Source organism: Rhinoderma darwinii, chromosome 1, assembly GCF_050947455.1.
Source record: "Rhinoderma darwinii isolate aRhiDar2 chromosome 1, aRhiDar2.hap1, whole genome shotgun sequence".
Lineage (NCBI taxonomy): Eukaryota > Metazoa > Chordata > Amphibia > Anura > Rhinodermatidae > Rhinoderma > Rhinoderma darwinii.
Genome location: NC_134687.1, coordinates 253301091 through 253326702, shown reverse-complemented (window position 1 = coordinate 253326702; position 25612 = coordinate 253301091).

Genomic DNA, 25612 nt, shown 5'->3' with positions numbered 1-25612 from the left:
GTCTCCTTCCGGCTGGAGTTACCCCCGTCTTTTCGTATACACGACGTGTTTCATGCCTCCCTCCTTAAACGCTGCTCCCCGTCCTTGGCTCCCTCAAGGAGACCTCCTGTTCCCGTCCTCACCCCTGAGGGGGTGGAATTCGAGGTGGCCAGGATTGTGGACAGCAAGATGGTCCAAGGCTCCCTCCAGTACCTGGTCCATTGGAGAGGTTACGGGCCCGAGGAGAGGACTTGGGTACCCGCCCGGGATGTTCACGCTGGGGTATTGGTCAGGAGGTTCCACCTGCGTTTCCCCAGTAAGCCAGGTCCACTTAGAAAGGGTCCGGTGGCCCCTCATAAAAGGGGGGGTACTGTAAAGGATCTGCCAGGCACAGCTTCGGGGTTAACTCCCTTAATTAATCAGTCAGCACCTGAATCTACATCCCTGAGACTGACTCCAGCTTCCACCACTCAGGCTGGCAGGCTTAGGAGTGGGAGAGCCTATCGCAGCCTGGCCAGACTAAGCTAGCTCCCGCCCTCTGTCTATTTATACCTGCATTTCCTGTTCCTCCTTGCTTGTTATTCTTTTTCGTGTGGTTTCCTGGCCCAGCTACAGCTCCTTCTATTTTGTTCCTGCTCCATACAGACCCTGGCTTACTGACTACTCTTCTGCTCTTCGTTTGGTACCTCGCACACTCCTGGCTTTACTCGGCTCGTTCACCACTCTGGTTGCTCACGGTGTTGCCGTGGGCAACTGCCCCTTTCCCTTGCTTGTATTCCCTTGTATGTTTGTCGTGTTTGTCGTGCACTTACTGAGTGCAGGGACCGCCGCCCAGTTGTACCCCGTCGCCTAGGGCGGGTCGTTGCAAGTAGGCAGGGACAGAGTGGCGGGTAGATTAGGGCTCACTTGTCCGTTTCCCTACCCCCCGGTCATTACAACCGTACAGTAAATACAATTGTATAGTAAATAAAGGGTAATATTTATTACTAACAATAATCAAACTTACATATAAAATACACCAAACACAGAACACAGTAACCGATCACCGTATAGTATCAGCATACCCCAATACATATAACACGTTAATATATACTGAGTATACTCACACTATACGTAGTACTATATAAACACGGTATCACAATCCTATGTTATGCCTCCACCCACATACCTAAAGATACATATGAATATAGTTACGTTACAATACAATACACGCTCACTATTTCTGTCCCACTGCCTCCTAATATAATTAATAATCAGGTAAAAGGGTCAACAGTGGGAAGGGTTTTCAGACTGCAAGGGGTAGACAGCAGCAATGGGTTTACAAGGGGAATGGGTTGCTGTGTAGCAGGTAAAAGGGTTGAAGTAAGGAGGGGGGAGAGCATAACATGTAGCTGCTGCTACACGTGGATACTTAGCGGTCCATGTGGTCCAAGTTGGTGTGTCTTCAGGTAAGGGCCATGAGGCAAGAGCAGACCAGGAGGGAAGGGGAGTCCGTTGAGAGCAGGAAAATAAGAGAGAGTGTGAAGTCGTTGACCCTCTTATACCTTGTCCGTGCACATCTGTGTGACATCACAGCTCATGCACATGAAAGGGGGGGCCTGGGCCTCATGGTTACCTCATGGAATACCATTATTTAGTAGGGGATGGAAGGGCAGTTGGAACTTCCTGGATTAGGTCACTGTTTATGGTTTCCATCCCCCAGGGTGTCTGATTACCTGGTAGGAAGATGAATAAACACCTTTCTGGAGGGACAAATATATATATATATATATATCTACACTCACATGTACATAGATATAAATATATAAAACACTTCCCTTTACAATCCCCCTGTTGTCAGGAACACGACAATGAAATTTGTGGAAGTGTTGAAGTGTTTGTTCTGTATTACTCCCTCAACCTTGTTACTGGTAATGGTCGTAGATGGAATGAAGTATACTATTGGACCTAGATATGTGACATCAGCTATCTCCTCAAGGACACCTTCCCACCAGTCCTCCGAATCTGGAGTCTAGTGTCGAAAGAAAAGAAACCTCACAGTCCATATAATGAAGTTGAAATGAAATCTCTTAGTCCATAGAACGAAGGCTCAAGGTCCATAGAACGAGGTTGAAACAAAACCTTCACAGTCCATAGAACTCAGTCTTAAAGTCCATAGAAACTTAAAGTCTCTATCCTTGATATTCTTTCTTGGATCTTGATCTTTCTTATGAAACTTTTCCTCTTTAGCGTTGTCAGCAGGTCTTTTTAGCGGCCGATCCCATTTTAGCATGCCAACCTGTGTAAGGCTGCTTGTGCCCTCACACGGTCAGCCTTGGAATGGCTTAGCCCGCCTTTCGACAACCTTTGTATGCAATCCGTTATCTTTCCAAATCTTTTCAGTATCTTGATTGAAGACAAAACAATTTTTGTGGGCTGATATCCATGTCTCTACCATTGCAGGTTAACATCCCTGAGGAGGAGGTGATGTCTTGGTACCTAGGAATCTACTGTGGGGTGGAGCATCACCTTCCATTTCCACTCTGATATTCAATCCATCATCGTATTGACCATACCAGTTCTCAGTTTGAGGTGGCAAATACCTACAAGGGTGTGCGTATACCTTACCTGTCCCTAAGGGTTCCTACACACTACCCAATCATACATACAAAATGTAAAATAATCAAACATACAAAATATCCCCCCAAACCATAGGTATATGTACATATAGAGATTCATGCTCAACCAGCATCTCTCACTACTCTTCCATAAACACATGAAAGGTACACGTGCAAATGGTGTGACTACATGCTGTAAATATATGCCCGCCTCCACGTACATACTCACTTGCTGTGGGACGGGCATGTCTTCAATGAGTATGCTTATGTTGCGGACACATATCTACACCTAGAATGTCTATATGTACGCCTTGAAAGTTTTTGTACGACACATTGATTCATATTACATTACATAAATATATATATACATAAACTTGACGATTACGGGTCGCAGGACAGTATTGGTGTTATGTCCTTAGTCCAAGTTCAAGCTTTTACGCCTGACCTAGTTTACTTGGTCGGCAAATCCTTTCACCCATCAGTACTATCACAGGGTGAATGAGCAGGTTGAAGAAGAAAATTGCTTTGGGGTTGTACCCAAACAGGCTCTCCCATCAGGACACCTCTGAGTCTCTTTTCAGGGAATGGGATGGAGGCTCGATTCTCAGACTCTTTAAGCTTCTCCATGATATCCTCTTCCTCACTGAGCTCAGGATCATCTGGAGTCTTATAGGGGCATCTGAGCGGATATCGAGCCTCTACTCAGGGGTGACTGGAGTACTTCCATTCTGCTACATCGATACCTGTGATAATACAAAAAGGTAAAAATGCTCCCTAGAGGAGTATTCCTCTTCCGGTGCATTTAGTCGCACAGATGGTGTAGTAAACATATTGCACTCGGTACCAACTCCAATACCCTTGACCCATGTATCTTTGAAGAGGTATTGGGTTGACCTTCATCTCAAAGGCCCCCCCGGTATCTCAACACTGGTGTCTAAGCACCCGGTCCTAACTACCTTGGCAGAGGATCGCATCCTCCTTCTTCCTACATCCATCTGTACAGACAGATATGGATGGCTGCCCTTATAGGTTAGGATATCTGAGGGGAGCTCTGGATGAAGTACCATTTTGTAGATCTTCACCATTCTCATGATAGTGGAACTATATCCCCATCTTACCAAACCCATTATCTTAAAATCAAGATATGGGTGTAATGCCAGGGTTACCTCCCCCTGTCAACCTTTCCTAAAGGACCACTGCAGTTAAACACAAAAGAATCAGCCATACTGTTATTCGCTGTATTTAATTGCACTCGCATTAGGCCTCAGATGAAGTTGTGTTACCTGTCTGAACCCCCAAGGTCTAGGTGCACAGAATAATATAAAACACTACACCGTGAACTTATGTTACCTGTTCGCAGACCAGGAGGGAAGGGGAGTCCGTTGAGAGCAGGAAAATAAGAGAGAGAGTGTGAGGCCGTTGACCCTCTTATACCTTGTCCGTGCAAATCTGTGTGACATCACAGCTCATGCACGTTAAAAGGGGGGGGCCTGGGCCTCATGGCTACCTCATGGAATACCATTATCTAGTAGGGGGATGGAAGGGCAGTTGGAGCTTCCTGCTTCCTGGATTAGTTCACTGTTTATGGTTTCCATCCCTCAGAGTGTCTGATTACCTGGTAGGAAGATGAATATACACCTTTCTGGAGGGACAAATATATATATCTACACTCACTTTTCACTGAATTTGGAGTGCTCTCTTGTGTTGTGGATTTTGTTATCTACACTCACATGTATATAGATATAAATATATAAAACACTTCCCTTTACAACGAGTACAAATCTCAGTGTAATGCCCACTGGATTATGGATCCCCTGGATTACTCCATGAATGAGAGTAGCAGCTGGCAGCAGATAACAGGCCACAGGCAGATAGCTGGTAGCAGGATACGGGCAAGCAACAGGTGGCTGGAATGCTGGATACAGGCTGGTGCCGGATTACTGGACACAAGCTGGTGCCGGATTACTGGATACAGGCGGGAACGAGATTGCTGGATACAGGCAGCAACCGGATTACTGGACACAGGCAGGAACCTGTATAACTGGATACAGGCAGGAACCGGATTACTTGATACAGGCAGGAACTGGATTACTGGATACAGGCAGGAACCGGATTACTGAATACAAGCAGGAACTGGATTACTGGATACAGGCAGGTGCCAGATTTCTGGATACAAGCAGGTACCGGATTACTGAATACAGGTAGGTACCGGATTATTAGATACAGGCTATGAAAAACAGGATACGGGAACCTTCGCAGGATAAAATGGGGTTTTTCCAACGTTTCTCAGGCACTGGGGCAGAGGGCAGTCCCACTTATAAAGCCCTGGGTGTGCAGGTATAGGCTGGGGACACTTTTACTGGTTGCTTCATTAGTTCCTTGCCCTGCCATTCTGCACCTTTCAATCACGCAGGAGGCGCAATGACATCATCTCCCCGCTTAAGTCATTCAGCTGCAGCAGACCTGGTCAGAATAGACTAAGCCTCTGTTGCTAGAGGACAACGTAGGTACAGGATCAGGTGAGTATGTTCTGCCAGCTCTCGTAATCCAATCTTGTATCTGCGTCCTACAGACTCAAATACAATTGTAGTGGAGGTGGAGGGGGTGGCGCCGCTTCCGCCTCCTTAGCCTTCGCCGCCCTGGGCAGTTTCACTCCTTCCCGGTGCTAGAGACGGCCGTGAACCAGGATGATTACCAGTAACACCTTTACTACCATAGACCACTTGAGCTAAAATGTATTAACCCCTAAGCCATCCTATACCACCTGGGATTTTATTACCCCTAAACAGTATTATTCAAAATTAGCCACCGTCACCTGCCGGGAATCAAAAGATTTCCATGATTAGAAAAAGGATCTGCTTTTTTTTTTTCTCAATAAAAAACACCACGTTTGTTGATAGGTTGTGTCTGGTATTTCAACTTATCCCCATTCAAAAGAATGGGACTGATCTGCAATGCCAGACACAGCCCAAAAAAAGATCCAAAAACACTGTAAAACCGCCTGGCCGCCGGCGTCCTGTCACTGCCTGCTGCACTATTCTCCCAGGCCGTGGGTGCTGTGTTCCAGTCCCTGTCCAAAGGGTGCGTGTGCTCACCCTTTAAGTGACCAACTCTGCTGTCTGCTCCCGGCCACTGCCCTGCATCTGTCGGCTTTATATAAGGCAGCTTTCCTCGCAGGAAGATGCCTGAGCAAAGGTTTCTAGTCCTGTCTAGTTCTTGCTGTTTGGTATCTTGTTTCCTGCTGACATTCCATGTACCTGACCCCGGCTTATATTCTCGACCTCGTCTCTGCTTGTTGTTTTACCCGAATTGCCCCTACTCTGACCCAGATTGCATTTGACCACCAAACCTTTGCTGCCCATTTTACTTGACCTTGGACAAACTCTGCCAGCCCCGACTAAGGCCTATACCCGACCACGCACTCTGCCTGACCCCTGGTGTCTCACAGCGGTGTTCCCCGGCCCAGTGCTAGCCGTCACCTACACCAGGACCACTCCAAGAGGTAGCAACCTGGTATTCTGGAAAAGAAAGAGAACCAAAATTCAGCGCTGAAGGTAGGTAAAATAGAACTCCTGTTCCAATTTTATTGGTAGTGTAACAAGTTTAAAAGAACTTAACAGGGTAGTTCAGTAGCATGGCAGAGTACAGAGATGGGTGGAGGGTGAAGGATCACAAAATATTTCTTTGGTTAATTGTGCCTACGCGTTTCTGACACGTCTTGTGTCCTTATTCATGGCACGTGTAGGCACGATTAAGCAAAGAAATATTTTGTGATCCTTCAAACTCCACCCATCTCTGTACTCTGCCATGCTACTGAACTACCCTGTTAAGTTCTTTTAAACTTGTTACACTACCAATAAAATTGGAACAGGAGTTCGATTTTACCTACCTTCAGCGCTGGATTTTGGTTCTCTTTCATTTCCTGTTGTTCACCGCTGGCCGTGCGGGATTCTGGGCGCTGTCTGTTCACAGACACAACTAATGGTGAGCTGGAGGATTTCCTACCCCCTTTTCCCTATTTATAGAACCTGGTATTCTCCCTGCAGCAAAGACCAGATTCCTCTATAAGGGTTAAAGGGCGAAGACCAGGCAGGCTACTTAGACAACGCCCTTAGGAGTGGCCCAAAGTTAAACTGGTTAGGAGGCACAGTGGGTCCACAACCTGCTGCTCTTAATACCCTTTAAGTTAACTAGTTTTAGAGGTTGCCTACGACATATTCTGGTGGCTTAGTAATGTTAAAAAAATCATACCTGATTTTGTGTGATCATACCTCTTTTTTGTTCCAGTGCACCCTTTAGTTTTTTTTGGGTACATTCCTGACTGCATAAGGGCACAATTGCTAACTCTTCAGAAGGTACATCATGGATATTTTGTGCCCCACCAAGTTATATAGGACATGCCCCCAAACTATGGCATTTATATCACAAATAGTGCATATGACCATCATCAAAATTATTACAGATGCCAGACCTGCCTAAACTAATACAGATGACAGACCCCCTAAATAATCACAGACCACAGACCAGACCTCCTGAACAAGTACAGATCTCAGACCAGACCCACTAAATAAATAGACCCCAAACCCCAATCTAATACAAACCAGAGTCCACATTAATAAACACAAACCCTAGACCTGATCGCCTAAATAAATATAGACCCCCATACCCCCTAAATAAATACAAACTCCAATTTAATACAGATCTCAGTCCAGACTTGCAGATACTCACCTTTCCCCTTCCTGCAGTTCCCTACATTCCCGATTGCTGCTGCAGATAGTGCCCTGTCGTAGTCCCCAGTGTCAGGACTTTGTCTACAGGGAGTGCCTCGGTGCCTGGGAGTGAGGAGTAATGCAGGCATAATAAGGGGTAAGTATTTTGTCAGAACATTGGGCACCCAGGATATTTGTCTGCTCTTTTGGGAGTCAGGAAGATACCCCCTTTTCCAGGAGAGTTGGCAAGTATGCAAAGGGGATCCAGAAATTCTTTGGGTGGCATTGTGTATAACATATGGATCCCGAAGTCTAGATCATTAAACAGCATGCTCTTATTCTTTGTATTTGGACCAAACATTTAGAATAATATAATACACTGAATGACCACTTTATTAGAGACACCCATCTTGTAGCCTGTAGAAACTAAGCAATTCGTTGTGGCATAGATTCTACTAGATGTTGAAATTGTTCTGCGGAACATTGGTCCATGGGGACAGGATAGCTTGCCACAGTTGCCGCTAAAGTCTCCTTTTGCCATAGGGTAAACAGCTGACATGAAAGGATAAACTTGGTCGGCCACAATGCTTAGGTAAACAGTTCAAAGGTCCATCCACAGGTATCACAGTACCCAGGATGTGCCAAGAAAACATTCCCCATACCATTACTCTACCTCCGCCAGCCTGAACTGTTGACACCTGACAGGAAGGGTTTATCGATTTCATGCTGCTTGTGCCAAATTTGGACTCTCCCATCAGCATGGGGCAACACAAATCTGGATTTATCTGACCAGGAAGTGTTTTTCCAGTGTTCAGTGATCCAATTTTTGTGCTCTTTTTCTGACTGGAGCTTTGCCTGACACTCACACTGGTTCTCTGCTGTTATAGCTTATCTGTGCTAAGGAACGTGTTGTGCGTTTGGACACGTTAATTGGAACACATTTGGCTGTGATTTGTTTGACTGTTCGTTAGAACGATTCCTGACACTATCCTTTGACCCCTCTCATCAAGTTGTTTATATCCACAGGATCCTCTTTTGCTGGCTGTTTTTCCTCGATCACACCGTTTTTGGAATAGTCTCAACACCCGTTCATGAAGAAAAGGTTAACAGTGTTTTTAAATACTGGCCCACGGCTTGTCTAGCACTAAAGACCATGCCTTGTTCTATGTCGCTCTGATCACTCGATTTTCCCATTCTAATGTGTATTCACACTGAAACTGATCCACGGATCATGTGTCTAATTTCCATACAGGAAAGCTCCAATTGTGAAAAGGCAAGTGTCTCTAATAAAGTGGCCATTCAGTGTACATCATGCATTACATTATGATCCTCCAGAATGCCATCTGTGTATCTGTGAAAGGAGACCTACCAGAAGAAAATTAAAAAGGCTCTTTAATTATTACAAATGTGAAAACAATTTATAATCTTACTCCTCTACGGAGATAGGATTGCTCAAATTTACAGGCCCAGAGACTAGAGATTTAGGATAACTCCAGCAAAAACAAAAGATTGAGATTGAGCTCTTCACGCCCCCAAAAGTTTCTTTGACCTAAATGGTGCTTCTAGAGAGATTTTGGAGCTTGTGCTAGTCATAACAAAATGGCAATGCTGTCACGAGCTACTTTGGGCTTAGATAATGATGTATAAATCCCTCATGTTTTTTTGTCAGTAAGGCCCCATGATAACTCACAAATACAGCCACCGGTAGGAAGATTACCATCACCACAATTTACATAATGTGCCTTTCCAACTGTCCAGGGAATAAAATATTTTGTGGGCATGCTTCTTTAACCCCTTAATGACCAGCCTATTTTAGACGTTAATGACCAAGCCATTTTTTACGTTTTTCCATCGTCGCATTCCAAGAGCTATAACTTTTTTATTTTTGCGTCGACATAGCTGTATAAGGTCTTGTTTTTTTGCGGGACAAGTTGTACATTTTAATAGCACCAGTTTGGGGTACATAGAATTTATTGATTAACTTTTATTAACTTTGTTTTGGGGGGAAAGAAAAAAAACAGCAATTTCGCCACACTTTTTTGCGTCCTAAATTTACGCCGTTTACCGTGTGTTATAAATAACACAACTTTATTCAGCGTGTTGTTGCGATTGCAACGATACCAAATTTGTGTAGTTTTTGTATGTTTTACTACTTTTACACAGTGAAAACACTTTTTTTTCAAAATTATTTGTTTTTGTGTCCCCATATTTGAAGAGCCATAACGTTTTTATTTTTTCGCCGATGCAATTGTAGGAAGGCTTTTTTTTGCCGGACGACTTGTAGTTTTTATCGGTGCTTTTTTGGAGTAGATGCGACTTTTTGATCTCTTTTTATCACATTTTTTTTTAAGGCTGGATTCAAAGAAAACAGCAATTTTTGCATGTTTTTTTATTTTATTTTTTACGACATTCACCGTGCGGGTTAAATGATGTAATACGTTTATAGTTGGGGTCGTTACGGACGCGGCGATACTAAATATGTGTAACTTTTTTACTTTATTTTGTTTGTTAATAATAAAAAGTGGGTTTTTAATGTATTTTTTCACTTTTTATTAAACTTTTTTTTTACTTTTTTACTAGTCCCACTAGGGGACTTCACTATGCGATAATCTGGTCGCATTTATAATACACTGCAATACTTCTGTATTGCAGTGTATTATGCCTGTCCGTGTAAAACGGACAGGCATCTGCTAGGTCATGCCTAGCAGGCATTCACCACAGGCAGACCTGGGGGCCTTTATTAGGCCCCCGGCTGCCATCGGAGAAACAGACACTCGGCGATCTTATCGCCGGGTGTTAGTTGGATGAGAGGGAGCTCCCTCCCTCTCTCCAAAACCACTCAGATGCGGTGCACGCTATTGTGCACCGCATCTGAGGGGTTAAACGGGTGAGATCGATACTAATATCGATCTCACCCGGCAGAGCAGGGACGCCCCCAGCCCTCAGCTACCTCTGGTAGTTGAGAGCAGGGAGTTTTGACATAAGGCCCGTTAGTGACCGACGTAGAAACACTATGGGGCAGTCACTAACGGGTTAACATACGGCTGACTCAATTACTGGACCTAAAAAAATTTAGGCATGGTGATTGCAGTCACTTGATGTTGCAATGTAGAGAATGTGTAGTAACAGCAAATAACTAGAAGCACAAAGTCTTGACAATGTAAAAGTAGGTAAAACTTTTGATTTTTTATTATTGACAAGTGTTCCTTTAACTGGTTGCTGACATATGATGAGTATGCTCGTTGTTTCCCTTATATGCTTGCTATCGTTACTGCCTGCCACCCATTTATATGCTTGCTATGAGCGGCAGGCAGTAACCAAATTATGATGACCATACTGTTTTTGTTGATAGCGCAATCAATACTACAGGCACTTTGGACAGAAGTAGTTTTATTACGCTTTCTTTATCAATTAATAATGATTTTAAGTTGAATAAGCTAAACATGATGTTATCGAAATACAAGCAGTCTTTTGCATTTTTCTGGAAGGATGTTTACATTTGAAGTATGTATTTCATTAGCATAAATAGCAATGTGAATGCTCAACCTTGAGGTGTTTCCAGATATGGACTCATCTTCTGGTACATTCAGTACTTGTAAGGAAAAACATCTAACAGCCATAGTTGCAAAAATGCCAAAGATCACATGAGGTTCCTGTCAGTGTTTAAAAATGTAGCGTAAGAACATTTATCATCTAAAAAATGCGACTTGAGATCAGAAGTGTATTATAGAGCAGTAGTAATCATTATTGTGGTTTTAGACAACTTTCATACAGCAGATACCCTGTATTAAATATAAAATAAACCTTGTTCAAATAAGTAATAAGACCCCATCTTTACCCTCGAACACTGTAAAATAAAGCAGTACAACCAAGGTGAGGTCTTCTCAGATTCTAGCTGTTCTTTTCTTTTTTCTTCTCCATCTGGTCCAGACATCTATGATGACTTATCCCGGCCACAGCCCATTTTTGCAGTTTGCCATTTAGATGCCTTCAGCTTCTCACTTTTCAAACATTTCTGCACCTATAAACGAAGATAAAATTTCATGGTGCCACACGCTACGCCCCTAAATACAATAGCGCCATACACTGCACCTCTAATTGTAATAGTGCCTTACAATGTGTCCCTGATTATAATAGCACCATACAATGTGTACAATTCTCGTATTGTGACTGAGTAAAAAATGTACATTTTTAATAAATAACTCGCTAAAATCAGGTGTACAATCACCACCATGACAACAGCCCACCGTGCTAAATTATTGAAAAAATACATATATATGATTCATTAACTGATTCAATTGCGAATCCTACTGAATGAATATATTGATTTGATATATGGGATCAAAAAACATTTAGACATTGGTGTTACAGCGGATAGAACCCATAACAACACCGCAGTTACCGCTCCTAAGAACACCAGTTTCAGGGTAAAATATCAATGATGCTGTCACCTACGCTATATATCCCCTCTCATGTCTGACCCTATGCGTTTCTATATAATTATTTCATCAGGGGTCTGTTCATTATAAAGCTGGCTACTGCGCCAGCAATATTGAATTGTGTACAGATATTCTGTTTCAGCTACACACACGGAAGCGTGCTTGCATTGATATCAGCGGCACGCTTCACTTAGGACTCAGAGTATATATAACTTATACTCCGCCCCTTAGGCTGAGGCCAAGCCCTTGTGCTGGCTAATCAATATCACAAATGTCATTCGTGACATGTGGTCATGTGACACCCGGCGTGTCAGGTGACATGCCCGTCAATCACAGCCAACGCCTAACCAAACGCTCATGCGCAGAGAGAGGCAGCAAAGTGCATCTCATTATAGCCTCTAGCCCTTTCCATCTGGGGGGGAGGAGTAACCTATTGATACTCCCATATCCCAGAATGGGAGGAAATTCAAAAGTGTCACCACTGAAATTGAATATGATATTCAAGATTTTGTGAACTGCAGAACAGCAGGGGTGGTTTACCTAATTACATGTCCATGCCCACTGAATTATGTGGGTACGACTATCTGGCAATGACGTGTGGTCATGTGACACCTAGCGCGTCAGGTGACATGCCCGGAAATCACAGCCATCGCCTAACCAAATGCGCATGCGCAGAGAGAGGCAGCAAAGTGCATCTCATTAAAGCCTCTAGCCCTTTCCATCTGGGGGAGGAGAAACCTATTCTCATGGGAATCAAGAACACTGTCTAGCTCAAGACTGCAACCTGGCAACCAATAGTCTAACATGCCCTTCGGTCCCACACTATAGGAAGTAGATTATCAAAGCATTAATGTACAATGTAGTACAAGGAGACCCACAATACATATATACACAATACACCAATTTGGAGAATTACATTTTAGTTTATAACTGGACCTTAATACATTGATGTTTAAATAAAGCATGTATAATTTGTCTGTTCGTTCAAGCCATCTGGTTGTATACATTCCAACCTATATATCCACTGGGCCTCTTTTCTCAGGATCAAATTGTCCCAGTCCCCTCCTCGTTTTGGTGAACGGACCAGTTCAATCGCCTGGAAACGTAAACATTCCGCTCTTCCTTGATGTTTCTCATGTATATGTTTTGCAATGGGAGTATCCCTTACATTTGTCACAACCCCTACATGTTCTCTAATTTGGCGACAAAATTGGCAGATAGTCTTACCCACATAATTCAGTGGGCATGGACATGTAATTAGGTAAACTACCCCTGCTGTTCTGCAGTTCACAAAATCTTGAATATCATATTCAATTTCAGTGGTGACACTTTTGAATTTCCTCCCATTCTGGGATATGGGAGTATCAATATGTTACTCCTCCCCCCAGATGGAAAGGGCTAGAGGCTATAATGAGATGCACTTTGCTGCCTCTCTCTGGGCATGAGCGTTTGGTTAGGCGTTGGCTGTGATTGACGGGCATGTCACCTGACACGCCGGGTGTCACATGACCACATGTCACGAATGACATTTGCGATATTGATTAGCCAGCACAAGGGCTTGGCCTCAGCCTAAGGGGCGGAGTATAAGTTATATATACTCTGAGTCCTAAGTGAAGCGTGCCGCTGATATCAATGCAAGCACGCTTCCGTGTGTGTAGCTGAAACAGAATATCTGTACACAACTCAATATTGCTGGCGCAGTAGCCAGCTTTATAATGAACAGACCCCTGATGAAATGATTATATAGAAACGCATAGGGTCAGACATGAGAGGGGATATGTAGCGTAGGTGACAGCATCATTGATATTTTACCCTGACACTGGTGTTCTTAGGAGCGGTAACTGCAGACTCCGGTGTTGTTATGGGTTCTATCCGCTGTAATACCAATGTCTAAAAGTTTTTTGATCCCATATATCAAATCAATATATTCATTCAGTAGGGTTCGCAATTGAATCAATTAATTAATCATACATATGTATTTTTTCAATAATTTAGCACAGTGGGCTGTTGTCACGGTGGTGATTGTACCCCTGATTTAATAAAAATTTTACTCAGTCAAAATCACAGAATTGTCTATTTCTAAAAAATTGTGGGAGCACAAGTAATATCATATAAAACAGTGAAATACCATACAATGTGTCCCTGATTATAATACCAGCATACACTGTGCCCCACACAAAGTGCCCTCCAAAAACCCCCTGTAGACAATGCCCCCTAGAGCCCCCTGTAGATAGTGCCCTATATAGATCCCCCTATAGATAGTGGCCCCAAAAAATCCCCCTGTAGATAGTGCCGCACATATAGTCCCCTGTAGATAGTGCCCCACATATAGCACCCTGTAGATAGTGCTCCACATATAGCCTCCTGTAGATAGTGCTCCACATATAGCCCCCCTTGTAAATAGTGCTCCACATATAGCACCCCTATAAATAGTGCTGCACATATAGCCCCCCAGTACATAGAGCTCCAAATATAGCCCCACTGTAGATAGTGCTCCACATATAGCCCCCCTGTAAATGGTGCTCCACATATAGGCCCCCCTATAGATAGTGCTCCACATAAAGACCCCCCTTGTAGATAGTGCTCCACATATAGCCCCTCACACTTTTAACAGAAAAAAAACATTTACATACTCACCTTATCTTGTTCCCGCGCCGTCCTCTTGGAATGCAGACCTGCTCTCTTCTGAGCAGGTCTGCTGGGGCTGAACGACACAAGAGGCGCGAAGATGTTATTGCACCGCTTGCCTATTTGAAAGACGCTGATTTGTCAGGGCCGAATGACTTGCCCAGCCACTCAGCGCCGTTTAGCGACACAGGCGGGGGGAATGACGTCATCACGCCACTTGCATCCGTAAAAGGCACGGAGTGCCAGTGTAAGTCATTCTGCCCATATTTCAACGATGCAAGTGGCACGATGACGTCATCGCGCCACTTGCGTCGTTAAAAGGCGCTGATTGGCAGGGTGCCATGCCTTTGCATTCAACTATGCAATTTACATTATTGGAAGGCATGCCCCGCCATTCTGCACTTATGCATGTAATTTTATCTGCGTCCGGTTTTTTTTAACGGAAGCAAAAGTTCAGTCTGCAGAACTTTTGTTTCCGTGAAAAAAAACGGAAACCTAGCAAACAGAGACAAACGGAGACAAACGGAGACAACTGAAAAAAAAGAATTACCATTGAAATCAATGGTAATTCTAACGGAACCGTTGCATTCCGTTTAATCTTTCGATCCTCTCTTCCTTTGACGGAAGAGAGGTAAACGTATACTAGTAGTGCGAACTTAGCCTTATTCAGATGGAGTAATACACTATATCTCAGCATAAAAGTAACGTGGCATATTGCTTGGACAGTCTAAGTATACTGAATGACAGTGATTAACTCCTGGTAGGTATAGGTCGCAATAGGATAAATATCTGTATATAGATACCCTTCACATTAAAGAGAACAGCATGTGCACTATATGCATTGTACAGATGCTCATCATCATTTGAGATTCAAATAATTTTAAAAGAAATCCATATCACTTCTTATTAGTATGTTATTTTTTTAGGGATCAGTCCTGTCAAACTAAGCTGCTCAGCTTATATGAGGAGGTAAGTATATGACTGGACCTGGGTAAGGCCCTAGGCCTTATTCAGACGAGTGTGCCTGTTTTGCATCCATAAAAAAAACTAACCGTATTTCATGCATTTTAGTTCCATGTGGCATCAGTGTGGTTTCGGTGTTGTGTCATCAGTTTTTCACGTCCGTGTTTCTCCTCTGCATGCACTTCCAGTTTTTTATTTTTCTCAGCATTTCTTTAGCAACTGATGCGTGAAACACGGACAGCACATGGATGTCGCCCACGTGCTGTCTGTGTTGTTCTTGCACCCATAGACTTCAAAATGGGCGATGTGGTCCATAAAAACAGACAAATAGTATATGCGGTGCTTTCCATGCAACGAACACACGCTCTGTGGAAAAACATGGACGTGTAAATAGCCCCATTGAATTGCATTGGTCAGTATGCTGTAAGTTATTTCAACGGACAGCACATGGACGTGAAATACGCTCGTCTGAAGAAGGCCTTATTCTGATTGCCATAATTAGCAAAAAAACAATCCCCTAAGGCCCCATGCACACGACCGTATTTTTGTCCACCCGTAAATACTGGCGTATATACGGGTCCAGTGTCACCCGTATTCCACTCGTATTTACGGGCATGTTTTTGGCTGCAAAATTGCACTGCACTAATCGGCAGCCCTTCTCTCTATCAGTGCAGGATAGAGAGAAGGGACAGCCCTTTCCGTAATAAAAGTAAAAGAAATTCATACTTACCCGACCGTTGTCTTGGTGACGCGTCCCTCTCTTGACATCCAGTCCGACCTCCCTGGATGACGCGGCAGTCCATGTGACCGCTGCAGCCAGTGATTGGCCTGTGATTAGCTGCAGCGGTCACATGGGCTGTAACGTCATCCCAGGAGGCCGGACTGAAGTAAGAAGCAGGGAGTTCTGGGTAAGTATGAACGTCTTTTTTTTTTTACAGGTTGATCTATATTGTGATCGGAAGTCACTGTCCAGGGTGCTGAAACAGTTACTGCCGATCGTTTAACTCTTTCAGCCCCCTGGACAGTGACTATTTACTGACGTCGCCTAGCAACGCTCCCGTAATTACGGGTGCACACACGTAGTCATCCGTAATTACGGGAGCCCCATAGACTTCTATGGGCTACCCGTGCCGTAATTACGGCATGAAATAGGACATGTTCTATCTTTTTCAACGGCACGGGCACCTTCCCGTAAGCATACGGGAAGGTACCCGTGGCCAATAGAAGTCTATGGGCCCGTAATTACGGGAGTTTTTACGGTCGTGTGCATGGGGCCTGAGTTATATGTAGTTTCTGATACTTTTTAACTGTCATGCTGTGCAAAGTTGATTCAATGCTATATTTAGTCTGCAGTATTTAAACACACATTCAGCAATCCAACTGAGTTACATCTTTGTGCAAAATTATTGCTAAATTGCTTCTAGCACAAATTGCTGAATATTAAGGGCACAGAAATGCATTATGTCTACTCCACATTAGTGGTTATAGAATGGTGGTTACAATTAAACGTTGTTGCTGTATTATATATAACTTGGCACAGCTAAGGACATATCCTAAAGGCATAAAATGTATGAAAGCAGGAATTTTGGATTTGGCTAATACTTTAATAATAACAACAGTGTAATAATAGTATTTGAGACTGTGTCTTCCATCCAGTTCAAACCTGTCATAAATAGCAGGTCTGAATATGAGTTCACACTGGTCCTTATAAACTCTATAATTGGCCAATGTAAATAAAAAAGGAGTTCAATTAACATTTATCTTGACTCTTCATCGATCATGCCACTGTAAAAATTCTTGTTATCGGCAGCGCAATCAATAAATGCTGCTCATAGCAATATTTACATAAGACATCCCTTCCATTTCTCCCATCCCTTGGTTGAACTTGAAGGACGTGTGTCTTTTTTCAACCGTACTACGTAACATTGGTGCATAGCCCACGGCACTCATGAGAGACGTTGTTAGGCAACAATTTTCAATCCCCCAGGCTTTTTGGACGGTAAGAATGGAAATATCCATCAGATACTCAGCCACGATTTAACTGTATCCCATCTGATCTGGCCACACGCCTGCCCACTTTAAGTACTTGGGATTAGGATAAGGCTATGTATAACTTTGCAATACATTTTTATTACTTTGAAGCATCTAAAATATAAAATAAATTAACTTTGCATATAGTCTTGATTAAAATGACCCTACTGTTTTGTGTAAACAGCTCAGATCTAGACCTAAATGTAGCCATATACCTTCAACAGCTGTCGGTCAAACAGTCATTGACGGCTGCATACACAGCAGTCCGTCAATCACCACCGGGAGAGGCTGGAGAAGTATTCTTTGATCGTTCCTATTAGTCAAATGGCACAATATTTTTTGTGCCCTTTTGGCTTATAGGAGAACGGATCTGTCCTTGTAATATACTGCCCTTACATAGCTCAGAATATTGAGGTGACAGATCTGCTTTAAAGCCAGTCTTTTCATAGGGCATAATATATTGTATTCCAAAGTAGAAATATATACATCTAAGCATAACACCATATAACCAGGGCCGACTCCAGGTTTATGTGGGCCCTTGGGCGACACAGACTTAGTAGGCCCCTTTGCAGGGGAACTCACGGCGGCAGTAAAATGGCAAAAAACATCACTTTGTGTCCCCATATAGACGTTAGGCCCTGTTAATGAACCCATATAGAAGTTAGGCCTCCAGTTTGTACCCCCCATAAATTTGTGCCCTCTGTAGATAGTGCCACACTGCCCCCTTCCAGGTAGTGCCACACAGCCCCCTCCTCCCAGGTAGTGCCACGCAGCCCCCCAGGTAGTGCCACACAGCTCCCACTTCCCAGGTAGTGCCACACAGCCACCCTCCCTGGTAGTACCACACAGCCACCCTCCCTGGTAGTACCACACAACCTCCCTTCCTCTAGGTAGCGCCTTTGGGATTCCCTCTAGGAGTGGAATCCCCAGCCAGAGCATTGCCGACACTCTGGCTTGGGATTCCACTTCAGGAGAAAACCCTGACATCACTGTCCATATATAGACAGGGTTGTCAGGCGCAACCCCAGAGCTATAATCCCGGGCAGGGCACTACTAGCACTCTGCCTGGGACTCCTGCTCTGCTCCTGACATCACTGTCCATATATGGAAAGTATGTCCAGAGCAGAGCTGAAGTCCCGGGTAGAGCGCTAGTAAAGGCTCTGCTCCGGTACTCCAGCTCTGGGGAAGCCCCTGACATCACTGTCCATATACGGCTAGTGATGTCAGGGGCAACCCCAGAGCCATAGTACCGGGCAGAGCACTACTAGCACTCTGCTTAGGACACTGCTCTGCTCCTGACAACACTGTTCATATATGGACAGTGATGTCACCTGCTTCCCCAGAGACGGAGTCCCGGAGCAGAGCCGCATCTAGCGCTCTGTCTGGGACTTCTTCTCTCCTTCTAACATCACTGTCCATATATGGACAGTGATGTCATAGGCTTCCCCAGAGACGGAGTCCCGGAGCAGAGCCGCCAGCGCACTGCCTGGGACTCCTTCCCTCCTCCTGACATTACTGTCTATATATGGACAGTGATGTCAGGGGCTTCCCCAGAGACGGAGTCCTGAAGCAGAGCTGCTTGTAGCGCTCTGCCTGGGACTCCTTCTCTCCCTCTGATATCACTGTCCATATATGGACAGTGACGTCAGGAGGAGAGAAGGAGTCCCAGGCAGAGAGCTAGCAGCTCTGCTCTGGGACTCCGTCTCTGGGGAAGCCCCTGACATCACTGTCATGGGCTTCCCCAAAGACAGGGTCCCGGAGCAGAGCTTCTAGCGCTCTGCCTAAGACTGCTACTCTCCTCCTGACATCACTTTCCATATATGGACAGTGATGCCATGATGACAGCAGCGACAGCACCCGGCGGCCGAGTGGGCTCACCTAAGCGGGGGCATAGCTAGGGGGGGGCAGGCGGGGCATGGGCCCCGGGCGCAGCTCAGAGGGGGCGCCAGCGCCACCTCCTTCACTATAATTGTACCTGTGTTGCAAGGACACAGGTACAATTAGAAGCAATGAATGACAGGGCACGTTCCGTGCCCGGCCATTCAGCGCCTCTCCACGAATGAAGCGACTGGTACCTTTTGTACCAGTGACGCTTCCGTCGATGAAAGGCGCTGACTGACTGACAGGGAAAGTCATCCTGCCCAGCCAATCAGCGCCTTTCATAGACGCTGTGTTCAACCCCCTGGAGACCTGCGCAGAAGAGAGCAGGTCTCCATGGCTGCCGGACGGCGTGGGAGCGGGATTAAGGTGAGTTTGAATATTATTATTATTTTTTAAATTGTAATAGAAGTGTGTGGCTGTATCTGCGGGGGAGGGGGGACTATATCTACAGGGGGGCTATATCTACAGGGGTGGGCTATATACAGGGGGACTATATCTACAGGGGGTGGGCTATATACAGGGGGACTATATCTACAGGGGGTGGGCTATATACAGGGGGACTATATCTACAGGGGGTGGGCTATATACAGGTGGACTATATCTACAGGGGGTGGGCTATACACAGGGGGACTATATCTACAGGGGGCTATATACTGGGGTGGGCTATCTATGGAGCACCATATACAGGGGTGGGCTATAGCTACAGGGGGGCTATATAGTATATATCCCCCTGTAGATATAGCCCACCCCTGTAGATATAGCCCACCCCTGTAGATATAGCCCAGCCCTGTAGATATAGCCCAGCCCTGTAGATATAGCCCACCCCTGTAGATATAGCCCACCCCTGTAGATATAGCCCAGCCCTGTAGATATAGCCCAGCCCTGTAGATATAGCCCACCCCTGTAGATATAGCCCACCCCTGTATATATGGTCCCTCTGTAGATATGGTCCCCCTGTAGATAGCCCACCCCTGTATATAGTCCCCCTGTAGGTATAGTCCCCCTGTAGATATAGCCCACCCCTGTATATATTATCCCACAAATAGCTCCCCCTATAGTGCTCCACAGAAAGCCCACCCCTGTATATAGCCCCCTTGTACATCTAGTCCACCCCTGTATATAGTGCTCCACAGATAGTCCACCCTTGTATATAGTATATACAGGGGTGGGCTATCTGTGGAGCACTATATATAGGGGTGGACTATCTAGTAGAGCACTATATACAGGGGTGGACTATATGTACAAGGGGGGCTATATACAGGGGTGGGCTATCTGTGAAACACTATATACAGGGGTGGACTATATGTGGAGCACTATATACAGGGGTGGGCTATATCTACAGGGGGGCTACATACATGGTTGGGCTATCTGTAGAGTACTATATACAGGGGTGGGCTATATCTACAGGGGGCTATATACAGGGGTGGGCTATCTGTAGAGCACTATAGGGGGAGTTATTTGTGGGACACTATACTGGGGTGGTCTGTATGGGGGCACTATCTACAGGGGCTCTATGGCAGGCACTATCTACAGGGGGATCTATGGCAGGCACTATCTACAGGGGGCACAGTGTGTGTGTGTGTAGGACACCGTGTATGGTGCTATTATAATTAGAGGTGCAGCGTATGGCGCTATTATATTTAGGGGCGTAGTGTGTGGTATAATGATAACTTTATATTTATTTATAGGTGCAGAAATGTTGGAAAAGTGAGAAGCTGAAGACATCTGAGCAGCAAACTGCAAAAATGGGCTGTGACCGGGAGAAGCCACCATAGAGGTCTGGACCGATGGAGAAAAAGAACTAGAATCTGAGACGTCACCGGTCAGTCACTTAATGTAAATGTTTATTCTGCCTCTAATCAGCACTGTAGTCACTGTATGATCTGCAGCGAGATGATGGGTGGTATGATTATGATAAGATTTATTTTTGTGAAACGGCATCTCCCAGCACATCCTTATCATTGTTTGGGCCATGCTGGGAGCTGTAGTTTTACGCCGTACATACCTATACGGCAGGGGTTGCACTAAATTAAGCTGTATTTGTGCTGGTGTTGTATATATGTAGGGAGCTTGCTTCTGGTGCTGTATATATGTACTGAGCTTGGTTCTGGTGTTGTGTATAGAACCATATTGCTTGTAAAATGTACAAATGTTTTTATGCTCGCGTTACATAAAAATAAATAAAAAATACAATGGAGCGGACCTCAATAGTTGGTGGGCGTACAACAGTTAAATTCAATAAAGGCTGCCTGCCGGCAGAAATAAGCCCTGTTTTCCAACCATTATTAAAGAGTAAAAATAAAAAAGTCTTTATTCAATTTGCAACAAGGACAGACTACATGAAATTTAAAAGTTAATGTCCATTTCTGACAGCAATTAGCACAGTGCCAGACGTAAGAGCTCTGTCTAGAAAGGGTTAAGTACCACAACCACAGAGCGCTACATGCAGTTAGTTATTAGTTAGATTCAAAGGTGTCAATAGGACAATTATTAAAATAAAGGTAGAAGCCCCCCCCCCGACATGTTTCGCTACGATGTAGCGTCCTCAGGGGTATCGGGGCCAATGACAGCGAGCGGCGGTGTCAGTCTCATTAAGTATTCACTGCAACTAGCTGAACATGTGTCCACAATCAGTCGATAGCCTATCCAAGGAGGAATAGAGGACCGAGCCTCCTCCTCCGTTGATTGACAGATTCTGCCACCAATCACTTACTAGTTAGATGCCACCAATGAACAACACTCAAGTGCACAAGCACACCAGGCTGCTTGATGGTAATCGCTGTACATATAATTATAACATTGCTATAATACAAGAAAGAGGTCACCGATGAGTTTATAGATAAGTGCACAGAGGCACAAAGTGAGAAAAGTGATGGGATAGTAACGAATGTGATTAGTAATAGTACCATTCTAAGTACAAACGCTGTGCCCTGATTAAAGACGATATTATAGTTGCTGTGAGCGGCACAACAATATTACTATGATCTAAAGAAGTTATTAGTGGGCTTATAGATCAATACGTTTATAGGGTAGAAAGACATAATAGGCAGAGTTATCATGGACACTGTAGATAAGTGTACGAGTCTACACACGGAGACAGACACACTGGTGTACTGGCATGACTGAATCAGAATGCCGTATATGCCGGACAGCAAGATAATCGCTATACACAGTATCGGGACACTGCTATTGTGCAAAAAATAAATTAAAAAAAAAAAAAAAAGGTTTACTGGAGAGTTTGTAAAACGGTGCACAAACGCACAATGTGAACAGAGTGATACAATAATAATACAATTTAACACGCTGGCGCTGTGAGGTGATTAAAGGTGATGTTACAATTACTGTAAGCAGCACAAAAGATGTTACTGTGATCTGGGAAGGTTATCAGTGGACTAATAGATCAATGCGCTAATAAACTAGGGTAAATCAAAATGAGCAGATTCATGATAGGCATTGCAAATTAGTATACAAGTATACACTCTGAAATACCAGAGATATACGCGCAAAGGTGTACCAGAACGGCATAGTAAGAATGCCATTTATGTCAGACAGCGATATAAGTAGTATACAGAATAATACAAAAATATCTATGGATAGATAAAAGGTATGAGATATTACACTCATCGGGCTTAGTAGAGACCAAGCATTCGGAGTCAGTTGCTATCAAAGTGACTCATAAAGAAACGCAGTGAGTTATAATTGATCAAAATATTCAAACCGCCGCTATGTCGCTTACCAAGCTGTAGCCTGGGGGGTACCTGAAGCAAATACTAAGTATGATTGATAGTAGTATATTCATATAAGAAATGTGGATAGTAAGGCAGATTATAAAGAGTTTAATGACTACATTGTCAGTACAGTACCAGAATAATCACACAAACTGAAGTATAGTTCCAGTGTTTGGGTAACGTGTAGGATTCACAGAAAAGCAGCAAACGTAAATCCCTCATTGAGGCCTCCTGGGCTGAGAGATCCAAGGCGATGGATCTAACGTGCCTCCTCCTGTAACAACTTGCGGTCAAGGTTACCTGCTCTAGGGCCAAGTTTGACTTGCGTAATGCCCCAGAATTTCAAGGAGCGAATGTCCCCATCATGTACAAGACGGATGTGCCTAGACAGTGGTGTATCCTCTTTTTGGTTTATAGTGCTTAGATGTTTAGAAATTCTCCTCCGTAATTCTTGTATTGTCTTCCCTACATATAACTTAGGACAAGAGCAGCTGGCTATGTAAATAACTCCCTTGCTACGGCAATTAATAAATTGTTTAATCCGATAGGATCTGTTATCAAGTGGATTGGTAAATTCTTTTGTAGTAGCCATTAGAAATTCTCCTCCGTAATTCTTGTATTGTCTTCCCTACATATAACTTAGGACAAGAGCAGCTGGCTATGTAAATAACTCCCTTGCTACGGCAATTAATAAATCGTTTAATCCGATATTTACATAGCCAGCTGCTCTTGTCCTAAGTTATATGTAGGGAAGACAATACAAGAATTACGGAGGAGAATTTCTAATGGCTACTACAAAAGAATTTACCAATCCACTTGATAACAGATCCTATCGGATTAAACAATTTATTAATTGCCGTAGCAAGGGAGTTATTTACATAGCCAGCTGCTCTTGTCCTAAGTTATATGTAGGGAAGACAATACAAGAATTACGGAGGAGAATTTCTAAACATCTAAGCACTATAAACCAAAAAGAGGATACACCACTGTCTAGGCACATCCGTCTTGTACATGATGGGGACATTCGCTCCTTGAAATTCTGGGGCATTACGCAAGTCAAACTTGGCCCTAGAGCAGGTAACCTTGACCGCAAGTTGTTACAGGAGGAGGCACGTTGGATCCATCGCCTTGGATCTCTCAGCCCAGGAGGCCTCAATGAGGGATTTACGTTTGCTGCTTTTCTGTGAATCCTACACGTTACCCAAACACTGGAACTATACTTCAGTTTGTGTGATTATTCTGGTACTGTACTGACAATGTAGTCATTAAACTCTTTATAATCTGCCTTACTATCCACATTTCTTATATGAATATACTACTATCAATCATACTTAGTATTTGCTTCAGGTACCCCCCAGGCTACAGCTTGGTAAGCGACATAGCGGCGGTTTGAATATTTTGATCAATTATAACTCACTGCGTTTCTTTATGAGTCACTTTGATAGCAACTGACTCTGAATGCTTGGTCTCTACTAAGCCCGATGAGTGTAATATCTCATACCTTTTATCTATCCATAGATATTTTTGTATTATTCTGTATACTACTTATATCGCTGTCTGACATAAATGGCATTCTTACTATGCCGTTCTGGTACACCTTTGCGCGTATATCTCTGGTATTTCAGAGTGTATACTTGTATACTAATTTGCAATGCCTATCATGAATCTGCTCATTTTGATTTACCCTAGTTTATTAGCGCATTGATCTATTAGTCCACTGATAACCTTCCCAGATCACAGTAACATCTTTTGTGCTGCTTACAGTAATTGTAACATCACCTTTAATCACCTCACATCGCCAGCGTGTTAAATTGTATTATTATTGTATCACTCTGTTCACATTGTGCGTTTGTGCACCGTTTTACAAACTCTCCAGTAAACCTTTTTTTTTTTTTTTTAATTTATTTTTTGCACAATAGCAGTGTCCCGATACTGTGTATAGCGATTATCTTGCTGTCCGGCATATACGGCATTCTGATTCAGTCATGCCAGTACACCAGTGTGTCTGTCTCCGTGTGTAGACTCGTACACTTATCTACAGTGTCCATGATAACTCTGCCTATTATGTCTTTCTACCCTATAAACGTATTGATCTATAAGCCCACTAATAACTTCTTTAGATCATAGTAATATTGTTGTGCCGCTCACAGCAACTATAATATCGTCTTTAATCAGGGCACAGCGTTTGTACTTAGAATGGTACTATTACTAATCACATTCGTTACTATCCCATCACTTTTCTCACTTTGTGCCTCTGTGCACTTATCTATAAACTCATCGGTGACCTCTTTCTTGTATTATAGTAATGTTATAATTATATGTACAGCGATTACCATCAAGCAGCCTGGTGTGCTTGTGCACTTGAGTGTTGTTCATTGGTGGCATCTAACTAGTAAGTGATTGGTGGCAGAATCTGTCAATCAACGGAGGAGGAGGCTCGGTCCTCTATTCCTCCTTGGATAGGCTATCGACTGATTGTGGACACATGTTCAGCTAGTTGCAGTGAATACTTAATGAGACTGACACCGCCGCTCGCTGTCATTGGCCCCGATACCCCTGAGGACGCTACATCGTAGCGAAACATGTCGGGGGGCTTCTACCTTTATTTTAATAATTGTCCTATTGACACCTTTGAATCTAACTAATAACTAACTGCA